Consider the following 17,330-nt stretch of genomic DNA (forward strand, 5'->3'; position numbering starts at 1 on the left):
CATGTATATTGGGAAAGCAGGTAAGAAATTCATTTAAACCAGTAAATCATGTCTCTACTAATCATGTACTACAGCTGTTGCATATGGATCTCTTCGGACCAACCAGAACTCAGAGTATTGGAGGAAAGAAATATTGCCTAGTAATCGTGGACGATTACTCCTGATTTACTTGGGTATATTTCCTTGCAAGTAAGTTTGAAACTTTCTCGTATTTTGAAAAATTTGCTAAAAAGGTTCAAAATGAAAAAGGATATGTTATTTCAAGTATAAGAACAGACCATGGAGGTGAATTTGAAAATCAAGATTTTACAAAATTTTGTGATGAATCTAGCTTCAAGCATGTGTTCTCCTCTCCATACACTCCTCAGCAAAATGGAGTTGTGGAAAGAAAGAATAGATCTCTTCAATAAATGGCTAGAACTCTTTTAATTGAAAGTAAGATTTCTTCACAATTTTGGGCTGAAGCTGTTTCAACAGCGTGTTATATTATAAATAGAGTCTTTTTAAGACCTATTCTAGAGAAAACTCCTTATGAGTTATTCAAAGGTAAGAAGCCTATTGTTTCGTACTTTCATGTATTCGGTTGCAAATGCTTTATATTGAAAAATGCAAAGATCGAGTTGGTAAGTTTGAAGAAAGATCGATGAAGGCATCTTCCTTGGATATTCTACATCAAGCAAAGGCTACGAGTCTATAACAAGAAGAGTCAATCGGTGGAGGAATCAATGAATGTCAAATTTCAAGATTCAATGCAAAATGAATCCAGACAGACTCAACATGAAGAATCTGAACCTGCTCCAGACTCTTCAAAGCTTACATCTCAAGAAGCATCTCAAACTCTGGAAGACCAGCATCAAGTTGTTCGTGAAGATTCAAGTAAAGAAAGAGATCATCAATCGACAAATCAACCAAGAATGCTTGGAAGCAAAAGTCCAGCCATCCCAAAGATCTCATTATTGGCGAAATTAATGAAGGAATTCGCACCCAGATCAAAAAGGCGTGAAGAGTCTAGTCTTTGTGGCACTTGTTTACGAAATAGAACCCAAAAGCATAGAAGAAGCTTTATCGGATGAAAGCTGGATTGAAGCTATGCAAGAAGAGCTCAAGCAATTCGGTATCAATGATGTCTGGAATTGACTCCTAAATCAAAAGGTAAATCTGTTATTGGAGCTAAATGGGTTTTCAGGAACAAGATGAACGAGAAAGGAAAAGTCGTAAGAAACAAAGCAAGACTCGTGGCCAAGGGATATACACAAGAAGAGGGGATAGACTATGATGAGACCTATGCTCCGGTAGCAAGGTTAGAAGCTATTCGATTATTGCTTGCTTTTGCTTGTTATAAAAATTTCAGGTTATTCCAAATGGACGTCAAAAGTGCCTTCTGAATGGATTTATCCATGAGGAAGTTTATGTGGAACAACCACCAGGGTTTGAAGACCCAAAGAAACCAAACTCGGTCTTGGGAGAAAAGGCCTTGTATGGTTTAAAGCAAGCACCTCGAGCTTGGTACGACGGACTAAGTAAGTTTTAATACATAATGGTTTTGTCAAAGGTAAAGTAGATACTACTCTATTTATCAAAAAGGAAAACAAAAGCTTTCTACTTGTTCAAATATATGTGGATGATATTATTTTTGGATCCTCTAATGAAAGTTTGTGTAAGAAATTCTCTAAGTCTATGCGGGATAAGTTTGAAATGAGTATGATGGGAGAGTTAACCTTCTTTCTTGGACTTCAAGTAAAACAATTGAAGGAATGAACTTTTATTTATCAAGAAAAATATGCTAATGATCTTGTCAAAAGGTTTGGACTGGAAATGTGCAAAAAGACCGACATACCAATGTCAAGTTCTTTGAAGATAGACAAAAATGAAGAAGGGAAGAAAGTTGATCAAAAGCTGTACAGGAGTATCATCGGTTCACTTCTTTATCTTACTGCCTCTAGACCTAACATTTTGTTGAGTGTGTGCATCTGTGCTAGGTTTCAATCGGACCCAAGAGAATCTCATCTCGGTCTTTGCGAAACGGATTATTAAATACATTGCTTCATCTTCAAGCATCGGTCTTTGGTATCCTAAGAAGGAGATTTTAATCTTCTTGGATATTCGATGCTTGATCTAGCCGGTTGCGAGAATTGATAGAAAGAGCACATCGGGAACTTGCCAATTGCTTGGGAACGGGACAGCGTCTTGGTTTTCAAGGAAACAAAACACTTTGTGGCTCTCTCTACAACGAAGCGAGTATGTAGCTCTTGGAAGTTGTTGTTCGCAAATTCGTGGATTAAACAACAGCTACAAGACTTTGGAATTGAAGACTCATGCACTGAGATTAGATGTGACAGCACCAGCGCAATCAATCTTACTAAAAATCCAATCCTTCACTCAAGAGCAAAGCATATAGAGATTCGCCATCACTTCATTAGAGATCGTGTTCAAAATGGAGAAATCTCGATTCAATTTGTTGAGTCAAAGAGCCAACTAGCGGATATATTCACAAAGCCTTTGGAGAAGAATCAATTCGATATCATCCGTTCCAGACTCAACATTTTGAAGCTTGAGGAAATCAAAGTCTAGAGACTCACAGACTCTTAGACTCAATCATTCACCACCATAGACGTAAGTTGTTTTAATATTCAATCTCGAAAAGGTACGATCATTCGTTCGGTTATATTTGATTTATCTTTAATTTCCTAGAAAAACGGAATCTTGTCTTTTCAAAAAAATAACCTCTATTTAAAAGGCAGTTATCATTTTAAAAAGGAACGACTGTTCACCTTCCTTTGTGATGATTTTTTTTACTGGGTTATATACAGTAAGTTGTCTTCTTCGCTTAACTCCAAAACCCTAAAAAGCATTCTCCTCTCAATCCTGTCTCAATTTCGTGTTCATCTTCGAGAAAGTTGTCATCTTTTCTTGGGAAAGCGAGTCAAGGAATCTTTCAACGACAAGAAACGATGTCTTCTTCTAGAAGGTCTTCAAGAATCGCAAGTAGGGGACCGCAGAGAATGAGGGAGGGTCCTACCCATTTCGATCTAACCGAGGAAGAAGAGTTACCGAGACAGCAACAGAGCCCGATTCACTCTCAGCCAAGTCAATCTCCATTATCTGCCCCACAGAGTGTGGATCATCTACCACAGGAAGAAATAATCGAGGAAGCAGACCCTATGATTTCCTTAAAGACAAAGGGTATGGAAATGAGTATGCCTTTTTGCGACGGATGGAGGATTTGGGAATTGCTCCCAAAGGAAAGGCTGAGGAAGCACTTGCGAACATTCCAAGTGACCCTCGTGTAGGGGATTTAATCCGACCGACCGGAATGACGATGATAAACTGTTTAGTGAATTCCAACCCGGGATGGGTGTTGCTACGAAGGTAAAGGGAAAAAGAACGGAGTTGTTCAAATCGAAGGAACGGGAGGATCTGTTCTTCAAATTGTTGAAACGTGGGGTGATAAACCCCGGGAGCGTTGATTTTGATTTTCTGGATGCCATCAATGTGAGCTTGAAGGAGAAGTTCAATCTGCTTCAACTAGAGCAATTTTGCTCTGACACCACAGACGGCTATGCACAATTGACAGCATATTTCTATTCGAATCTCATCTTTTTAGATGCGAATAGAATATCCTTCAGTGTTCGAGACCAAGACTATGAGATAGATGTGGACATGTTGGCGAGACATAATTGGAGTTGAAAGAGGTCGATATCAACCGATCAAGGTTTCAATCGCTCGTACCACACTTGGAACTTGTCAAAGACGGGAGTACGAAGGAAGAGTTACCTACACAAGAATGCATGCCATCAACATCTTACTTTGCATAAAATCATGATCAACTGTCTCAGGCCAAAATCAACATCCAAGATAGACGTGTCTAATTCGACGAAATTGATGTACGCGATCAATTCGGGGAAGAAGTTCTCTCTTCCTCACACCATTCTCTTCCACATGTACGAGCAATGGTGAAGGATAAGGGCCGATTGCCTTACTCGGGTCTTGTGACTAAGATCTTCGAGACACTTGAACATTGAACCTCCACGAGACTCTTTGTGTTCGACCATGCGACAAAATGGTGGTGGGTTTGAAAATGCTTGACAAAAATGCGTCCGAAAGAGCTTGATAAGGCAATGGAGAAGTTCAAAGTGAAAACTCCAGTTAAATCTCATCCGGTCTCTTCGCGTCGAAAAGGAAAGGGAAGGAGCCCATGGGTGCTCCATCCAAAAAAGAAAAGAGCTCTAATCTTAGAGGATGAAGATGAAGAGGATGAACTCACTATCTCTGCCTTGGCATTGAAAAGACTCGGTCGTTACGTATCCGAATCAATGGAACGACGGGAGAAAGGAAAAGAAGCGAGAGGAACAAGAACGAGAGAGAAGCGAGAGGAGAAAGAAGAGAAAGAAAAAGAAGAAGAGGAGAAAGAAGTTGAAGAAGAAGAAGAAGAAGAAGAAACGAGTCAAAGAAAAGTCTGCGAGATGAAGCCGGAGAGAAAGGCAATCAAGATTCTACTGAGCATGACCATCACTCTTCCCCAAATGAGGCCTTAGAAACAGGGGGAGATGACAAGCAAGGAAGGACTACACCATATCCTGATCACAGTGAAGGTGTGAGTCGCTCGCAAGCAAATCCAGAAGATATTCAGACTTCTCAAATGCCTGAGGAAGGACATGACACCTCAACGCCAAATTTGCGCAATTACACCGAAGTTCCATCGTCTGCCTTTACTCCATCTGATAGAGAAAATGCCAAACCGTTGCGAGACGGACAATACCGCAGATTTTCGTCGTATCCTTGATCTTCTTACGGAAATGCAGGGTCAAATATATGCTTTGGAATGTGAAATTCAAGTCATGAAGAATGCTGGACAAGTGTCTTCGGTTACCCTGTCGGATCAAATGCAAGACCTCGCTCATCAAATTCAAGCAAATGCCAAAGGAGTAGAGGTGGCTCGTCTAAGGGAAGACTTGAAGAAGCTGGAAGGCGTCGTACAGTCGATGGGAGATTTCCAGATTGTGCGCGTTCCCAAGCAGACTTGACTCTTTCTCAACTTTTTAATGATGACAAAAAGGGGGAGAATGACCAGCTTTGAACTGAACTGAACTTTGATTTTTGATTTTGAATATGCTTTTATTTTTAGTTTGTTTGGATACTTATTTTTTAGTATGACTTGAGTGTGGTGGACTTGGTGAATTTGACTGGCTTGAGTGTGTGGATTTGAAATTGACTGTTGCATTTATATCAAGTGTTATTGAATGGCTTTACTCATGAAAGACTAACCTATTTTCGTGGATGCGAGAATAGTTGAGTTATTAATCTTTATGAGCATATTGCTTGAGTAATGTTTTTGCAGGTCAAAGTTGTTCAAATCTACAAGAAAGTTTTGTCACAATAAAAAAAGGGGGAGATTGTTGGAGAAATCTCTCTAGAGTGTTTTGAAGGCGACAAAACGTTTCTATCGATCTAGTCTCGAAGCCGTGCAGACCCTTGTACTTTGAGTCTAAAGACATTCAGATCACCAGACTCAGCACACAAAACTCAAGACTCAAGACTATTCTCATTGACAATTTCTAATCTAGCGACAAAGACGATCCAGAGCTAAAGTGTTTGGTTAAGGATTTGGTCTTATCGACTGGAGAAGATCTCTTGGCTGGATTTGATACAACGGATTAATTATTCGAAATCAAGATCGTTTGAAGATCCGATGATTGACGAAATATTCTTGGGAGGTTCTATTCTTGGAAACCAAGATCCTGATTGTATAGGCGAACATGATTGATGGGCTATCGACATGTTCCTTTAATAGCTCGAATGACCTTCTTAATTGATTAAATCCAACGGAAAGATTGGAAGAATTCATTTGGTAAGTGCCAACGGGTATGATGGCATAAAGGAGTATAAAAAGAAGACGTTCCAGTTATTCAAGCAGGTGCTCGATAGAAAAATTCCAAAGTCTGAAGCTCATTGATTATTAGTCAATTCATATTGAGCGAAACTGTACACACAAAGAGAGTTTATACTTAGTGATACCTTGAGAGAGTGTGGTAGATCTTCTACACCAAGAAATCAAGGAAGAACAGTGCTGTAATATCTCTTTGTTCATAGTGGAATCCAGCCAGTAGGCTATCAGTGCAGAAGAGTGGACGTAGGCTTGAAATAAGCCAAACCACTATAAACCTCGTGTTTAATTTTCTCTTCCCTACTCTCAGTCTTACTTTGATCGTTGTTTGTTTACTGACGAGGAAAAGTTGTATAATTTCTATCAACTGTCTAGTATTGTGCGATTATCATTAAAAATTACTCGTTATACCTATTCACCCCCCCCCCTTTAGGTACTTATACTAGTTATATCAATAGGTTCATGGAAAAACCAAACCAATCACATTTGCAAGCGACCAAAAAGAATTTTATGGTATGTCAATGGAACTCTTGATCATGGAATTTTATATTCTTATACTGACAATTTCAATCTAGTTGCGAGACAATGATTAGGCGGTATCTTGAGACTTGAAAGAGTACTTTTGGACATGCTTTCTTTCTTGCATTAGGAGTAACTTCTTGGTGCTTGAAAAAACAGCAAGTTGTTATACTCTCGACAGCTAAAGTAGAATACCTAGGATGAGCTTTAGTAGCGTGTCAAGCTATATGGCTTGGTAGGATGATGTGTGAGTTGAAATATGAACAAATAAGTCCTACCAAAATGATGTGTGAGAATAAATTGGCTATTGCATTAGCCAAGAATCCAATTTTTCATAACAGGAGCAAACACATTGACATTAAATATTGCTATATTCGTGAGCAAGTAAAAAATGGTGAGGTTGGGCTTAATTTCTACAAATCAAAATATCAAATTACAAATATTTTGACAAAATCGTTGAGGGCAGATTTGTTCGAAAAAGTGAAGGAGATGCTTGGTGTGGTTGACTTTCAAAATCAATTTTAAGAGAGGTTGTTAAAATTTTAATAAAATTGATTGATGCATTGACAGATCCTCCATGAAGATTAAAAGAAATTAATAAGCGTGAATTATGTGGATTGTATGAACGCAAGAACGAAGCTCTCCATTTGAAGATCACACTAAATTTTAGCAAGTGAATGATGAAGACGAAGACAAAAGTTACAAGCATTTACTGAAGACATAGGTCATAGAAGAGTTTTTTGTTTTCAAATGCATTTATGGTGTGCATTTATTGTATTGACTTTGCTTGTGTGCTTTTATTAGCTTTGTAGACTTTTTGTCGCTTCATTTAATGTTGTCAAGAGTGTCGAACACTTCATTACTCTTTTAACGTGTGTGTTAAGCGTGTGGGATGACTATCTTCTCTATTGTAGATGTTCTACTATTAGTATTATATAAGAACGTGAACGTGAAGGAGAGTGTTGTAATCAGAAGTCATTAGAAAGCACTCTAAGAACAATTTCTCCCTCTAACTCATGTACTCATTCTAAATTTCCAAAGTTGTCATTATTTCTTTTGAACAGCCCACCCAAACCCAGAAAGCTGTATCAATTGTTTGGTTATGGGATTGTCTTCGGTGACAAAGTCAAATACCGACCTGACCCGGCCCAAAAATTTATGGAGATGCTCTCCAGCAGCAGCAATCTTCCTCAGTTCTCACGAGCGTACCGAGGCTGCGCCACCACGCCGGACTGCTACCTGCTGCCCTATTCATTTTTCCTCTCCCGTTCATCAATTCCTCCGGCTCTCAGAGTCTCGTACTTTCCGCTCACACGCTTTTCTCTTCTGAGGACAACTGACCCCGTGGCCTTTTGCCATTGGCTAACGAAAAGAAATTGCGCTCATATGCTTTAAGCACTTCTCGCGAGTATACTAGCTTTGGGCCAGAAACATAGTTCTGTTTCGTTGTTGGAATCAATATTCAATGCTTCAGAGTTCCAATAGATGTGGCTAGAAAAAATAATTGACACGGACTTAATCAATTCATTTGCAGATTAATTTGATCAGACAATTCCCGCTGCCACTACACTGCGACGAATTTCCAAATAGCATCCAAATTGACGTCAATACAATAAATACATGTAGTAACCATGACAAAGCATACAAGTTGGACGATAAACAAACCATGTCGGAGCTGCTGCGATCAACTTGTTTGACGGCACCAGCAATAAAAGGCAAGACAAACAGACTAGACAACTAGAACCAGTTGCACTAAAACAATGTCAGAAGCTAATCCTCCAGTGCACACGTCAAAATAGATGAAGCAAGTTTCATTAGGTAAACTGCTGGAAGTCAGCGTACATTTTATGAATGCATACATCAAGGAGAACCAGTAACCTAAGAGTAAGACAAGATCTGCAGATAGATCAACCACTCAATGGTTTAAGATGACTATAGGATGACTGGTCTAACAAAAGGATATGTATTTACCACAACAATAAAAGTAGATTTTGCCACTGAACCCTGTCCAAAAAACTTGTACATTGGTAACAAAGAAAAACTTGAATTTGGATCATTGTTGCCATTGCTAATCGCTTACAGTAAAAGAATCAACAACCACTGCCAGTGTCAAAGGAGTTGCCTAAGTTGAAATCTAACAATGAATCAACCACACCAGAAGCTGTCGCTTTTCTCCTTCAACAGCCTGCCTTAACAACTCATGCCACCTTCACTGAATGTACAGAAGTTCACACAGTGACAATCTGCCCTGCAAGTCCCACTTTCAGTTTCATCTTCACTGCAAGTCCCACTTTCAGTTTCATCTTCAGAGTCTTATCATCTTCTTGCATTATGGTCGAAACGGACTGTGCCACAACCTAGATTTAGACTTGCCAATTCACTTTGCTGTTCCAGCAAATGTAACGGTCACAAATAGAGGATTTTAGGCCAGATGACCTAACATTATAATTTAAAACTCACACCTAACAATATCCATATGTTTAGAAGTAGAAACTCGTTCCGTCAATTTGTTCATAACATAAGCTTTCACAACCAAGAAACAAAACAATAAAAGCTAAATAAAACTGAGTTATGAATATATACCTCCTCACCAGAAGAAGCCATGAAGGTCATTAGATAGGAAACTGATCCTTCATGACCGCCTGTGTATCTCCTTACAAGTTGCAGATAATTTACTATCCACAAAATGCATGTTCAGCATTATCATTCAGACCACACAATTGACAAAGGCCGAACCTGCAGTGTTATCATTGAAAGTATTATGACGACACCCTCCAATCCACCAAAAGCAACAAGTGGACCATCTCCAGCACCAGATCTAGCCAGGAACTTCATACCGCGTCAAGATAAAAAGCAACAGAGATAACAGCAGATATCAGCATTAAAAAGATGAAGAACAGCCAACACGGCAATCTATTGGTAAGAAAAGAAAGAAAAGCTGTATAAGAGATGGTTAAAAGTATACTCTGCCAGTTCTGTCTGAAAAGAAAAATAACTTGCAGAAAAGAAAGATAGTGGTGCATCCAGCACTGTACATTTAAATGGTCAAATTCAAGGAACTGAAAATGATTAGTTTTCTCAAATATCAGAAGACAAAAAACTGTCATTAAATCGAAATTACTATATCCGTGAGTAAGGACTTGCCAGAATAGTAACTGTTGTCAAGTTCTTGCTTGGTACATCTCGGCCTTGCCTTGTCGCCAAGTCCAGAAAAATAGCTTTGCCAGGGTAGTGATCTGTTGTCAAGTTCTTGCTTGCAGCGATTTTCCCAGTAGCATACAAATAAATGCCTACGCAACCAATGCCATCTGCTGCAAATAAAACGAGCTTTCATGGACAATTAGCACCTGATTCTCCTTCAGCAAGCTTCTCCAACTTAGCATCAACCAAACGCCTCTCGTTGACACCGTTCGCTTTTGCCTAAAACCAGAACAGCCCACGATCATCATCCCATCAAAAAACATCCAAATTATCGACTAGATCGCTCCAAAAAGCCAGTGCACACACAACACACATCATAAAACTCGAAAATGCGCAATGAGCTATCTGACGATGCCCCCAATTCCAAACAGAGATGAAGTCCGATGCATCCGCATCAACGAGCCATGGATGTGTCGGATGCGACTGAATCTTCACCATCTTGTTGCCGCTTGGGCGAAATGTTCTCAGCCGCAGTATTTCAGATCGAAGATGAAGCTTTGAAAATGAGCCATTGGCGAGTGGGCCTCCAGTTCCTTACTTTGTTCTTCTCCACAGAGGAGAAAAAGATGCAGAAGATCCATCTACCCACTTCACCATCTGAACAAAATCGAACCTTTATTGAATAATACCATATGAACTCGAATTGAACAACCAGTATAGAAACCCCTAACAAAAACATCAATCTCCGAAACGAGGAACACTCGGGACACTGCCGTACCATGCAGTTTGACGAGGGAAAAAAAACAAAACACTTATTTCATATTCGCGGCGGGACATCCAAATTCAAGAGCAACAACGTCGTTTGGATGCCTTCTAGATCGGACTGCGGCCTCCACTCCCGAGTTTCTCCGGCAAAGTCAGGAAAGCGGTCAACTTGAATTGCGGTCCTCCAACAGATTAAGTAACTTGTCCAGATCAAACCCATATCCAACCCCGGTGGCATTTGATCCACAACCCTCGAATTCGAAGGGTGCGGAGTGCAGTCCACTGCCAAACTTCCACCGCCGGCGGAAGATTTCTCCGACGACGAAGTCGAGAAATCGTCGCCACCACTCTCCTTCAAGAGAGCCGAAAGCCCTGGGCACGAAAATTGAATCTTGTCACCAAAGAATGCGAGAATTGCCCGAACCGACCTGACTTCTTGTGAATCATCCACTCATATATCATCGGCTGATGGGTCGCCGAAAGAGCAGAGCTTGCCGGCGGGGAGAAGACAACGACGACAAGGGATGATTCGCAAGTCAAGGTCGGTGCGGGCGATTCTCGAAGAGGAGATAGATTCAAATTTTCGAGAGTTTTAAAGATTGATGCCCAGCGCTTTCCGGCTACGGTGATCGCGACGGTTTCTTGACTTCGCCGGAGAACTCGGCCACCGGCGGCGGAAGTTCCGCAGTGGACTCCACCGAATGCACTCCGATCTCGAGGGTTGCGGATCTAATGCCGCCGGAGGTGGAAGCTCGGGAGCGGTGACCACGTCCACGTCGTGGTCGCCGTCGACGTCGCCGGAGGAGCAGGGCTTGCCGGCGGGGAGAAGACAACGACCGCAGTGAAGAAGATGTCTGATCCGCCGTGTTCATTAAGACAATGCGATCGCGCTTGCCGGAAGAGGGGATGCAGCTTTTCTTGTACCAACTTCTGCCAAGCGACCGCTCGGATGCTAATTCTGGAAAATTTGACTTGGTCAAATAGTGTCTCTCATCTTTGACCACTCTCGCTCTCTTTTCCTTTCGTCTCGCGCCAAGTCCTCTCAATAGTTTTTTTTTTTTTTTTTTTTTTTCAAAAATTAGAGCCGAGTACAATGCCTTTGCCGTGAGTAAGGGTGAACGGTTTCAGGTTTCTTACAAGTTCCGCCTAAAATTTGAAACTTACTTTCGAGTATAAATTCCTCAACTTTTAGAATCTAGAACTTATCTGTCGAAACTTGGAGCCTAGAACCTATTTAGTCACAAGTTCCAACATCGATTCCAAGGTTCAATAGTTTTCTTTTCTTTTCTTTTTAGTTAAACAAACGAAAATGAATGTAATAATACTAAATAAGCTTGTCATTCATAAAAGAGAATACAAAATGAACAAAACTATCAACAAAAGAAAATGAATTGTTGGCAAGAAATTTAACTAAATTAAAGTAAGGGTGAATGGTTCTAAATCTTGTACAAATTCCATCTAAAACTTGGAACTCACTTGTTGGAATAAGTTCATCATTTTTGGAACCCGAAATCTACCTTGCATATTCTAGAATTCGGAACTTATCTTGTTATAAATTCCAAAGTCTACCTAGGTCTCACTTATATTATTATTTGAACAATTATAATTCACTAATCATAACTTACATTTAAATACATAAAAAATATAAACATTAATAAAGTAAAAATCTTAACCATAAAATGAAAATTCGGACTAGTGTTTCTAGATTATACACCCATCATTTAACATCATAGAATATTGGAAGATCACATGGAGACATGGATCAAGAAAAATATTAAAACTTGTCATAGGTTTTAGATTCCAGGTTCCTCCAACTAAGAACACATCGTAACCTACTGTTGAAACAAGTTCCTAATTTTTTGGAACCCAGAACCTATCATGTATATCTTGGAACCTACAGGTTCCTACCAGTGCAGTTCCTAGGTTCCAGATTCTATCTTGGAACCATGCTCACCTCTAGTCGTGGGTTAATAGATAGAAGTGAAATTTGATTTTGGGGGTCTTATCGAATATTGTTTGTTTTGGTCATAGGCCACCGGCATGTCTTAATATGAGCTCATCCTAATTCGAAATGGCATGATATTTCTTCACCTCGATGCTTCGTTAGTATGTGTCAACAGGGAAAAAAAAACCCATACATCATTGGGTTGCTAATCAAGGTGGATTCGTCTTTAGGCTCACCTTGTTTTTTGTACATGCAATCATGTGAGGAATTGTGATGAGGGGTGAAGAAGTTGCAGTCTGCTGTGGTTTGAAGGACAAGTCAAATCTATGATTTGATAAAAACTCAAACCAAATCAAACTATCTTACTCATTTGGACAGAATTGTTTGGTTTCAAATCATGACAATTTTAATTGCATATTTGTCAATACAAGCACTATTTACTATGGAAGTTATCTTTTCCCTCTAGATGTGGAGTTGATGAAAGTTTTTTAAGTATAGAGCTGTGATTATGTATACTTGCTTAGTCTTAATTTTCCCGTATCCCATAGAATATTGATAAGGTGCTAACAAGAGAGGAGTAGAGGTCAAGTGGGTTTATTGGTGGAAGCTCACTCGAACACATAAAATGGACCAAAAGCTTATAGAATTTAGCATGCCTGAAAGGGTTAACCTTAGGACTAACAAAACCATGTGTAAGTTGGAGTTGGCAATATGGGTTGTAAACCCACTTTTTTCACTCATTCTTAATGGCCCGGGTGTGTATGGATTTCCTAAATTTTTTGCTATAAATTTAAATGGGTTAAGATAATGAAGTCCACCTAAATGGTCTAAAGGCCTGAAATAGATTCATTTTCTAATCCATTTGGGTAAATAGAGTAAAACTGGTCTCTTTTATTGGTTCTAATCTAATTTTAGCCGAAAAATGTTGTGTGTATGCTTTTATGTGGTTAACATTTTTTTTTTTTTTTTGGAGGAGGGGAATGTATGGACAATTTGTGGTGGTAAGCTTAGAGATTGATTTTTTATTTTTTTTTGGGGTCGAGAAAACAATTCATTGCATCAATAAGCACTTTTGGAACACAATTGTTGAGCTTCTAAACACAAAATATTACAAAGGCTGTAATAGGCAATCTAGATAAAATTCAAGATAGGATAATAATCATATTTTGTATTCTATGCCTACTCAAGACAAGATATAATTGGATCTAAAGGGAATATAAACTGGATAAAATTATTTCATGGGAGATATGATAAAGATGGATAGGATTTTTAATAGACATAATAGGAAATTATTCTTGAATACCAAACTTCTTAAATTAACAAAATTAAAATTATATTTTAATATAAATTATATTTGAATTTTAATATAATAAATTCAAACAAAAATTAAAATTTTAGTTTTTAAAAATTTAATCTTATTTTTATTTATATATTCATATTTAATTCTATCTTATAAATAAATTCAATAATAAATATAAATATAAATTTATATTTATTATATATTTTAGGTATATTAGTACAGTTTACTATTTAATAAAGTTTTATTAGAGAATGATGGAAGGGGAAGAAAGAATTAAAAAATCAAATACAAATAAAGTAGGCAAGTTCATTTGTAAAATTTTTGGTTCATCTATACTTGATATGACGTTTATAATAACGTACAATGATATAATATAAATATATCTAACTTAATTACTGCAATTACCAAATAGTGAATATGATAAAGCAAAATCCATCTTATCCTATTTAGTCATATCTCGATTAGAAATCTAGATGATCAAACTTAGCCAAAGGAGTTTGGGGATTAAGAAACCAGAGTTTTGGGAGTGCCTGAAGTCTATTTGCTTCTAGTGGACGTGGGCAGTAGATTAACTGGAAAGTTCTGAGCTGGGCCATACGTCGTTTGCAGTCATCTACTAAAGCCCGTAAATCCCAAACGGGTGGTTCATACCTAAAATAAGCTCCATGAGTGATAAGTTATCTGACTGAATGAACACCCTCAGATCAGTACTTCTCCACCGATCAGTTTGCTTCTACATGTGTGTCAGAGACTCCAACAGTGCTAGGGCTTCGACGACCATGGCAGAAGCAGCTCTCACCTCTTTTGCAAACCCATCAACAGGAGTTCCTTCAAAATCGCACCTCTTTTGGTTCATCGAGCACTTTTTCCTATGCCCATCTCGTCCCTTGCAACGATATAAAGGAAAACTGTTTTCATCGACATAATTGTTGCCATTGAATCACTGATGGGGCCATCTAGAACTTTGTTAGATCAATTCACAAGCACACGTCCCTCGTGCAATAAGAGATCTTGGTAATGCTTACCGATATTATTTGCATATATATATATGTGTGTGTGTGTGTGTGTGTGTGTGAAATTATATGTGAAATTATAGTGACATATACGACAAGATCTAGATTTTTTTTTTTTTTTTAAATATAGGTTTTTTATTTTGTTAGTGACCGAATAATGCAGTGTCAGACTCATTCCCTATTTCTTCAGATCTATATTCACATGAACATCTTCTTAATTATTATCAATGTCTCACATAAAGGGGAGTAGAAAAATACGCTCTATTCAATTTAGACAACTTTCATGGATGGAGGATCTTTGAATTGCCGATTTCTGGAAGGAACCGCTTCGTAATCCATCACCCTTTGCCTGATTGCAAGCTTCACGCCTCGTCCATGACCCAACCTGCAAGCTCGTACACGTAGGTTTTTTTATTAGTTGGTGCGGGGCTCATCCATGTCTCCAAGTCGCTCATGTGCCATGTGAAGTCCTAACCCATGACTGCCAGGCACCCGAGCTCCCTCACCAACTTGGTGAGCTGGTCCATGGAATTGCCATTCTTTAGAGGCAACAAATTGGAGTAAAATTCATAAGAATTAGAGCTCGAGTTGGGTCGGGTATGGGTTGAGTTTGGGTCAAATCTAGTATGGATCGTTAAAATTATATAGTAATGAAAAAAAAAATCGGAATCAAATCGGTTAATTTGGGTTGAATTATTTATGACCTAACCAAATTCACCCATGTGATGGATCTAGAAATAATCCTAACTAATAAGAACCCTAACAGGGGAAGGCCCTCACACCTCCCAATTAGGGGTGACAAAATAGGTCAATGACCCATATTTTAACTCACATTTAATTGATAGGGTAGAGAATGGGTTAGTTAAAGTTTTAATATGGGTTTAAAATGAATTTATTGCAATAGAATCCAATTGGAAAATGGGGTTATAAATGGATATAGGATAGACCTATTTATAACCAATTAATAATTTAACGGAGCCCTAGCACATCACTAACGCCTTTGCTCTGGTTTGATGTCATTGCCCTCACCACCATGGTCTCGCTTGCTTGTCACCGTCCACCACCCCAACTGTACTGTGCTCACCTTCGTCTGGGATTTGACGAAGAGGGAATCAAAGGAGGGAAGGCGGGAAGGGAAGAAGGAGACGGAGACACGTATCGAAAAAAGAGAGAAAGATTTGATAGTTCAAAATCCAAAATTCATATCTCGATATATAAAATTGTCGGAAAAGTGAGCTTATCATTTTTAAGGTTGACATGAAGTACTTGATTTATTTTAGAGTTTACAATATGAAGGGAAGAAAGTAAGTCATTTAAAAAAAAAATTGGTCAGTCATTATAAATTGAATAAATATATACTTTTTCCATTTATGAAAGTTTGAGTTCGCTTCTTCTATCGTGAAAGGATGAATCATCAAATAGATTAGCCTATAAAAGATATGATCGGTGCTAAATATCGTCATTAAAGTGATTTTACCTCAAATTTCTTTTCTTTTCAAGTCATTGGTGGGAATCAACCCCTATTCTTTTGAATGGAGTTATCCTCGAAATTTTTTCCATCTTTGAGTAAAAACAAAAAAATAAAATAAAATAAAAGAATGAGAAAGTAGTATAAAGTTGCAATCTCCACAACCAGACAAATTGATAAAGAGAGAGAGAGAGAGAGAATCACGGAGTAAATAAATAAGGATATATAAGTCCCCAAAAAAAAAAAAATCCCTTTGAAGATTGAAATACAACTATTTACGATGTGGAAATAGATTAAGTTGAATCAATCAACAAAATATAATAGCAATCACATCCGAGTAACTTGAAAAAACCATACATACATGACCCAAATGACCCAAATGAACTAGTTAAAGCTCAGAAGAATAAAAACATTAAAATGGTGGATGATTAGTGATGATGGGTATAAAGAACTTAAAGAAAATATTACAAAAGTTCATATAAAGAATTGCAAAAAGAAAAAGAAAGAAAGAGAGAGTGTGGCCATCATCCCCTTGCTACTGCAAAAGAAGGTACAGAAAATTTAAAAAGAAAGTTGCAAAGATAAAGTAAAAGAAGCCAAGTCACCCCAAGATATTGGCTGATGCGATTTTCTTCAAAAGCACGATGCTGGGCTAAGAGAGAAAGGAGCTGATTTTTTGACCGGGCTCGTTTTGCGCGTCAGTTTTGGTAGTTCCCGCACATGGACAGCCAGGACAGCGGAATACAGATCCCGGAAACGATGGCATTTCATTCCCATTTCCAGATCCCTGAAACGATGGCATTTCGTTCCCATTTCCAGATCCCTGAAACGATGGCATTTCGTTCCCATTTCCAGGTAATATGTGCTGCCAAGTAACCGGATCGTTCCTAGACTCATTCTCATACCCTTTTCCTAAGACTCCCGTCTACCAAACAAGGCCGAAGATCGCCTCAGGCTGCGCAGAGAGAGGGGGAAAGAGAGAGAGAGAGAGAGAGAGAGGTTATGGGGTCTTAGGTTTTTGATGTAACTAGACAAGGTGCAAGGATCTCTATCGTTTTGCAATATGTTATAACTTTCTATTTAGGACCTGTTCTCATGGTTGGATCTTCTGTACATGTAGCGTGTAGACAGCAAAGCATCACTTACATACAATAAGGAAAAAGAAAAAACACAAACAACAACCCATAAAGCCGATTACTACGTGCACAGCATAATTATGCATCTCAACGTGCGCAAACAAACATAGATCAAGACAGCCTCATATTCCTCGTCACCTTCCCTCTCCGCTTCCCCCA

At 38.6% G+C, this 17,330-nt stretch overlaps 1 long non-coding RNA gene across 2 annotated transcripts; it reads right to left on the reverse strand.

The window, feature by feature from the left end:
- Window positions 1-8,343: 8,343 nt before the first annotated feature.
- Window positions 8,344-10,333, reverse strand: LOC120295512. 2 transcript variants are annotated; one of them, XR_005552910.1, is made up of 3 exons: window positions 9,918-10,333; window positions 8,987-9,823; window positions 8,344-8,788 (listed from the first exon to the last, which is right to left on the reverse strand). It is a non-coding gene; the product is annotated as an uncharacterized LOC120295512 (long non-coding RNA). The 2 variants fall into 2 exon arrangements; XR_005552909.1 differs by having other exon boundaries at window positions 8,987-10,333.
- Between the last annotated feature and the right edge of the window lie 6,997 nt (window positions 10,334-17,330).

This window comes from Eucalyptus grandis, chromosome 7 (genome assembly GCF_016545825.1).
Source record: "Eucalyptus grandis isolate ANBG69807.140 chromosome 7, ASM1654582v1, whole genome shotgun sequence".
Taxonomy (NCBI): Eukaryota; Viridiplantae; Streptophyta; class Magnoliopsida; order Myrtales; family Myrtaceae; genus Eucalyptus; species Eucalyptus grandis.